This window comes from Triticum dicoccoides, chromosome 2B, assembly GCF_002162155.2.
Source record: "Triticum dicoccoides isolate Atlit2015 ecotype Zavitan chromosome 2B, WEW_v2.0, whole genome shotgun sequence".
NCBI lineage: Eukaryota > Viridiplantae > Streptophyta > Magnoliopsida > Poales > Poaceae > Triticum > Triticum dicoccoides.
Window position 1 is genome coordinate 64,270,307 of NC_041383.1, and position 8,092 is coordinate 64,278,398.

An 8,092-nucleotide genomic window follows, 5' to 3' on the forward strand; every position below is an offset into this window, starting at 1 on the left:
GGTACGGCGACGATGACGGCGAGCTCCGCTCGGTGGTGTGCGCGAGAGGGAAGCAGAGGAGGGAATGGGGTCCAGGGGGAGAGAGGAGAGGTGCAGGGGGCGAGGGGGAGTGCGTGGCGTCTCCGGGCGTCGAGGAGGGAGGCAACCAGGCAGGAGGTGGCCAGGGGGGAAGCAGGAGGTGGCCGAGGCCTCTCGGGCGCGCGCCACGCCTCGCCTCTGTTCGTCCTCCTGGCAGAGGAGGAAGAGGACAAGGGGGAGGAGGTGGGCTGGGCCAGCGGGAGGAGCTGGGCCGGCTACAGGTAAGTGGCCCAGGTACGGTTCTTTCTCTCTCCTTCTGTTTTAATTCTGTTTTTTCCTATTTTGCAGGTTTGTTTTGAATTTGGTTTTGAAACCAATTCAATTTATTTTGCTTCTGACAATATTTTTAGGAGCTAAAAGAATTGAAACAATGCTCCACAAAAATATTTCAGAATTATTGGACCTATATTTATTTAACAGTAGATATAAGTCCAATTCAAATAGCTATTGATTTAATTCAAATACCCAAAATAAATGTTTCTGAGATACCGAAAATATTGGTTTGGATTTTACCTCTTGCCAATATTTCCAGAGGATAACAAGAACAATTTCTTGGACTTATTTGAAGCAATTTTTATCTTCGTCATTTTTTTTAAAGGATTCTGAGGCTTTGAAAATTCCTCAATTCAAATTTCATTTGAAATAAAACATGATGCTCACAAGAGGTCTAGCCTAGTGCATAACAGGACCAGGGATGTGACAACTCACCCCCACTAAACAAAAATCTCGTCCCGAGATTCAAGCGTAGAATAGGGTGAAGGGGAAACGCAAACTAGTATAATCTTCACGATCCAGGTCGCACTTCATAGGAACGTTGATTCGATCACCATTATTGTCTTGAAGTCTTGTTCTGAGAAATCCTGTCAACATGACATGGAGGGAAGAAGGAGACTCTAGAAGGGTCGATCTTCTCGAAGATCGAACAACTCACGGAATGAGACATAGGACCATCTCTCGGGTTGAGACACGAGATACACATCAAGAGGGGTGGAAAGAAACGGATGACGAAGGTTCACTAGGTAGACAACAATTCCACACCTAAGAAGGTGGTAAACGATTGTCAACGTAGCGAGGAGTTAAGTTGCCATGATACCACAACGAGACACCTTTGGAACCGTGACTCGTAGATATCTCCCTTTTAAGTGGCAAAAGAATTACCTTTGATTCAGAGATCATTGAAACTCTTTATACCAGCTTAAGGCAAATCATAATCGATCATTTAGAGGGGTTCGGTAGAATGGCATACTCAAACTTGGATGATGTCGATTACCTTGTTGAAGACAACGTAATGGATGAATTTTTGCTTATCACCGAAAATGGAAGAGACCCATGGTAGAATGGCACATTGGCGGTGCAGGCTGGGAACAAAATGCAAATGCTGGGAATGATTCTGGTAACTGGGGAAGAACCCAACAATAGAGAGTGAATTCACTGTTGGAGTGGTTATAGCATAACCGAGGAAATCTGGGGCAATCCCAGTTAGTGCCGATGATAACACATAGCGCTTGTGCGTGCTCTCAAGAACTTGAGCATTTCCACAACCATCAAGGTTTTATCAACAACCGCGTCAAGGGTGCTGACAACACAACATACTACCATGGTGAATAGCGATGGACGATGCAGATGCAATGGAGGATAACACTTTCTCAGATTTCACCTTAACGAGCCAAGGAACAAAATCTGGATGATCGACCGAGAGACATTTAGCACTCCGCTTCTAATGTTCTCCTTGATGTGCTAGTGTAACCCATTCATAGATATGGTTTGATATCTAGAACATCAAGTAAAAAGGTCGAACTTCGGGAGCACAGGAATCCATAAGGAATAACTACGGAGGTAAATCCTACGAAGTCCTCATGGGGAGGTGGCCAACTTCCTCAATCATGATATTATAATAACAGGTCTTCCGGCTGGGTGTGTTGGCCATGACATCCACCTTACCGGTTATCGAGGGACCAACATTATAGTTCTTGGGAAATGTTCCAACCATTATATCTGCCTGAGATTCAGATCTGGTTGGTGTCAGGATATTCCAGACTCATCGAGTCTGGGAAGAAAAATGAAAGTTTGCAACACAAATCGACGAGATGACGTTGCGAGATTCTCGGGAAATGAACTACGATAGCAAGCTCCAAAACATGAGCTGGTTCTGCTACTAACATGTGAACATGTTGTCCCAGACAAGCATGACCACATAGTAGTCTTATAATAAAACACTACCGAGTTCAGGAGGGGGAACCATCAACGAGGGTATCGAAGTCCTTACATAAGTCCGGATTAGCTCTTATGAAGGAACTTCTTCTCCTTGAACAAATCAATCAGTGGCTTGGTGTGCTAGGGATACATATAGATTGAAGGTTGCAAGTCTTCAAACCACAGAATTCTTCGCACGTGTGCATGAATGATTTGGAATGATTCCAAAGAAAGCAACATTGACTTTCTCGAATCCACGGCGGCAACTTGCATCAGATGCACATGAATTAAAGGAAGTCACTACCTACATCCAACATATGCTTCATGAGCTAGCATGAACAAATGCTTTCCAAGAGTTTCCAACACTAGCTTAATGTTCAACAACATCATGGAGGAGATAAGGATGTTGTCAATGGGCACAACAACAATTCATCCGGGTTTCCTTTTAAAAGGAATTCCATAGTTAAGTGAACAAGTGATAGCATTGGTCAGACCCAAAAGATATAATGGTGTATGCTCGAGGGATCAACCACGAGTAAGACAGCATTACGAATATCGTTGGTTCTGGTCTGATTGGATGATAGCCCATACTCCAATCAAAGGTTAGATAAAAATGATAGGTCCAGCAACTGATCACAGGGACCAATCAATGAAGATATCATCTTTCTCCAACACACACTACACAAGGATATCCCTTTGGAACGAACTAAGTCAGGCAAGCTTTTATCTTCCAACTCTCCAAGTTGTTGTCTAGCTTAACCAACTAGCTCAGGGATATCTAACACCGATTCTTGGAGAGAAGGTGGTTCACAAGAAACCAACTTGATCACGGGCTCAACATAACGGTCAGGTGACGACCTGGTGATACTTCCGAGAAGACATTCAGAAAATCACGAACCACCGGTATGTTACTTAGCTCGAGAACAATCTCGCTTTTGAGGGCAAGACAATATAATCAAATGAGTGAGGACTTGACAAGATCCTAACTCATCAATCGAAGGGTGCACCGAAATAAGAACTAGGTAGCACGATAAGTCTTAGTAGGATGATTCAAAAACCAACATGCTAAGAATGAAATTATTATCCTTTAACTACCAAGCAACGAGGTTGCTGGGAGTATTGAGTTCACACATCACAATTCATTTGTCGGTATTCCGGTTGCATCAACACGAGGGCCGAGGAATGAACAGTGATGGCAAGAAGTATCACTGTACCAAGAATTCATGGGATGGTGTGCAATTCCTATAACAATCCCGATATAAAGATGGTAATACTCCAAGGTAGAACAGAACAAAAGCTGGATTAGCAATTTGATCTGCGGAGCACAACTTCTTTGACCCAATCCTGGATATGGAAGAGGTACTGGAGTTTGTTTCTCCTAGTCATTCTGCGATAGAATGGCTTGACGGACCACAAGAGTAATAGGCATCGATAAACGAACGCACGCATACTCTTGACTATCAATTGATAGATGAAGGTCAGTAGACAACTAAAGAGGGACAACTCAAAGGAACACACGATTTTCTGAGTTGTGGATGCATGGTTTGGCATGTCGAACGAATTCAACATTTCTTCCAGATAACCCATGCAGAGAGGTAGGACTGGCAGAGTCACGATTTATAAATGGAGATCTCCTCAAGAGTACTCTAATTGTGATCTTTGATCCAATAAACATCTGCCATAAGCGGTTCATAGTATTTGGAAGAAGGAAATACCACGGACCTCGAGGACTATCGCAAAGTTACTAATATCCTGAAGGAACTAGCAAACACTATCAACATGAAGTAAGTAGAGTGAATCTCGGGTTCAAGAACCCAAGAACAGAATACCTATTACTAAGTAGCATCACGGGATGCTTTCGAGGGTAAAGGCCAGAATCATCACACTAGGACACAAATCATGGCTAAATTACTAGATGATCCCCTAAGACACCTAGGGTCATAATACCAGCTCCAACATATATGTCAAGGCAATAAAGTACCTCAACTCACCGATTAGTGTGGTTAATCTGGCCCAAAGGAACATCGAAACGGGAGGAAAGAATTTGCAAATTGCTTCAAACTATTTAGAAACCTGGGATGACTCGGACAGCATAACGGCTGTAAATGCTCAGAAAAGATTTGAGACATTCACAAAAATGGTGGCATAACCACTCAGAAGCACAATATCAAGGTTTCAAGATCAACAGTTAACATACAGAAGATAGTAGGAACTGAACAGAGGCTTAAGTCCAAAAATCTTATAAGTCCACTGATTAGTAACACGTGATCCTGATAGAAAGAAGAGATAGCCTAGTTCTTAATCCCCGTAGAAGAGAAGATGACGACTCAGATCAGAAAGCATGAGGTATAAGGAGTAAAAGAGCCTTACGTTCCATCCCACAATCAATTCCCTTATATAACTAAGACTTTCTAGACTCAACTTCGACCAGTTTGGCTTGGTAATCCTACAGGCAGTCAAGCTCTGATACCAACGCTGTCAGGACCCCGACTCAATGCCACATCGATCTAGCATGTAACACCTAATATCACTTTGCGGCCTCACGCACGGTATTCCCACGGGTGTCGCCTTACCTTTGCCCGGGACCGTTTGCGCCTTTTGGCACACGTATATGACAGTGTCGCTAGCATCCATATGATAAGGAGCCCGGGCTGACATGGCTAGTCGTAAACCCAAAGTGGCACAGACTTACAGGGACAGGCATCCATGACCCAGCATCGAACATGTCGGTCATCAGCGAGTGAATCCAGGCTGTAGCACTGGGCTAGCAGGACTCCGGTGAACCGGGCTGTAGCGGGCTAACAGGACTCCGATATTCATCGCGTGACATTTCCCCGAAGGGACAGACACAGGAACGAAGAAGGACACATGCCGGCCAGCCTAAGTGTTCCGGAGCAGTAGGAAGCTACCATGGCTCAGTGAAACACTAGGAGACATTTCACGGTAAGAGAGGCTACTAAGGATAAACAACTAGATGGTCAGATCCCACACATACCGAGCATTTCAATAGCATACACACAATATGCTCGATATGTGCAATACAACATGGCATCACAAAATGACTCTACGACTCAAGTATTTATTCAATAGGCTCCGAGGAGCGAGATATTACAAACATGGGTTTCATGACCCAATACTCAGAGCATACAAGTCAAAGCACAAGCGGAAGCTATCATGTCTAGGTACAGACATCTATCAATGAAAAGGGCTGAGAAGCCTGACTATCTACCAGATCCTGCCGGGGCACAAGATCGTAGCTGAGGTATCAAGCTAAACGTCGAAGTCCACGCGGAACTACTAGTGATACTGAAGTCTCTCTGCAAAACATAAAATAGGCAAACGTGAGTACAAATGTACCCAGCAAGACTTACATCAGATCTATCTACATATGCATCATTATCAAAAGGGGGTGGAGGGGTTTGACTGCAGCAAGCCAGCTTTGACTCGGTGGCTATCCTGAACTACGACTGCAAGTAACTCTTTTGAAATGGCGCACACGAGTCCACATATTCACCATATCAATACACCACTATGGATCCGCTCTCGTTCCCCTACGAGAACGCCATCCATAGCACTCACGCTTATATTGCGTATTTTAGAGTATCCACTTTCACTTGTCTATGAACTGATATAAGCAACCCAGAAGTCCTTTTTCCGCGGACACGGCTATTCGAATAGATGATGTTAACCCTGCAGGGGTGTACTTCTTCACACACGCTCTCACCACTTACCGCCGTTTACACGACATGTACTCGGCAACCTCCAAGCGGAAGCCCAGCATGGGTGTCGACCACGGCCTACCTAAACACTCAAGTCTCTAGTCCAGGTTTATCGCCTATTCGGGTTCCATCCATGAGGAGATCCGGCCGGAGTTTCGCTCACAGCCCCAAACGATGTGAACAGGGTTCCCGAGACACCAAACGGGCGCCCGGTACACCGTGCCACGTGCATACCGCATCACAGCCCACCCCTACGGTCAGCGCTGCGCACGGCCTCCAGCATACTACAAACACCAGAAACTACTTGCAACTCCTGGACAGAGGACAAGGGTGATCAAGAAGCCGAGAGGGTCCATTGGTTTCGGGCCCAATGCGTGGTAGTAGCTGAATCATGGATCACAAACACAGAACTCAGTTCCTGAGGACGGCTGCAATGAGACAACCCACCATGTACTCCTACATGGCCTCTCACCGCTACCTTTACCAAATCGTGTTCACACACTTAGCTCACACACAGTAGGACATGTTCACACGCCTCTGATTCATCCCCGATGAATCAGACCTGACTCAACTCTAAGCAGTAGCAGGCATGACAACAAACATAAATGAGTAGGCACATCAGGGCTCAAACAACTCCTACTCATGCTAGTGGGTTTCATCTATTTACTGTGGCAATGACAGGTCATGCAAAGGATAAAGGGGTTCAGCTACCGCAGCAAGTAACAATTGAATCGTTGTTGTCCTAATGCAGTAAAAGAGAGCAGGAGCGAGAGAGTGGGATTGTATTGGAATGAACAAGGGGGTTTTGCTTGCCTGGCACTTCTGAAGATAACATTGAGTCTTCATCAGTGTCAACGATCACATCATCGGTATCACGTCTATCGAGAGGGGACAAATACCGGCAACACAGAAAGGAACACAATCAATGCAATGCACAATATGATGCATGCTCATGACATGGAAATATGAATGTGTTTTGAGCTAATGCAACTAGCAACAGATTAAATGAAGTTGGTTTGAATATAAGATTCAAATTTAAACCCCATATGTGATTATTCAAATGCCATTTAATTGATTTGTGCTAAACAGCAGCTATAAGTTGTTCTAACATGCATGAAAATGGTGCAGATGGATTCCTTGAATTTTTCTGATAATTTTTCATATATAATTTATTTAATTTGGAGTTACGGTTAATTTTCTATGATTTTTAGAAGTTTTAGGTATTTTCTGGAATTTCCTGAATATTTAGAATTAAAATAATTCCAGAAAATGAATTATGGCGTCAGCATGACCTCACCCTGACGTCATCAGGTCAACAGGGCGGTCCAGGTCAAACCTGACGTGTGGGATCCACACGTCAGTGACACGGGTTAAACCGGGGGGTTTAGTTTAGCTTAATTAAAGATTAGGGCACTAGGGCCCACATGTCAGTGTCAGCAGGGGGTAATTAAATTAAAATAAACTAAACTATTTGACAGGGGGGCTGGCCCCACCTGTCATCGACCCAGGGGGGGTCAAACCCCTGGTCAACAGGGACTAACCCACCGGCGGTGAGTCGCCGGCGAGGCCGAGGCGGCGGAGGCCTTCGGGTTTCGTGCTCCGGCGACCAAACGGACGGAGGAGGGGCTCTACGAATAGCTGGAAGAGCGCCGCGTCTTCCTGTGGAGTCGGTTGGGGTCGGGGCGGCCGGAATCGGCGCCGGCGACGAGCTAGGTAGCCGCCGGAGTTCGGGTGAGCTCGGAGTCGGCGTTAGGGAGCACAGCAGAGGGTGCGGATGGGTGCTATGGCCTCCTGGGGGTGCACTGAGCACGGCTGCGTGCTCTGTTGCAGTTCTAGGCAACCGTGGCTACGGCGGCGACATGGCCGGCGGCGAAGAGCTCTCGGCTCCGGTGGTTGATGCGGCTAGGGGGCGAATTAGGCAACGAGGCATGGGGGAAACGATGCAGCGGCTCACCGCGGTTCTTCTGGTGCTGCTGGCGAGGCAGGGGAGGCACGGGGTCCGGCGAATCGACGGCGGGGATCACCGGCACCCGAGGTCGGAAACGGCGGCGTTGGAGATGCAGCAGAGCTTCTGGCGCCACGTGACTCGATGGAGAGGACGA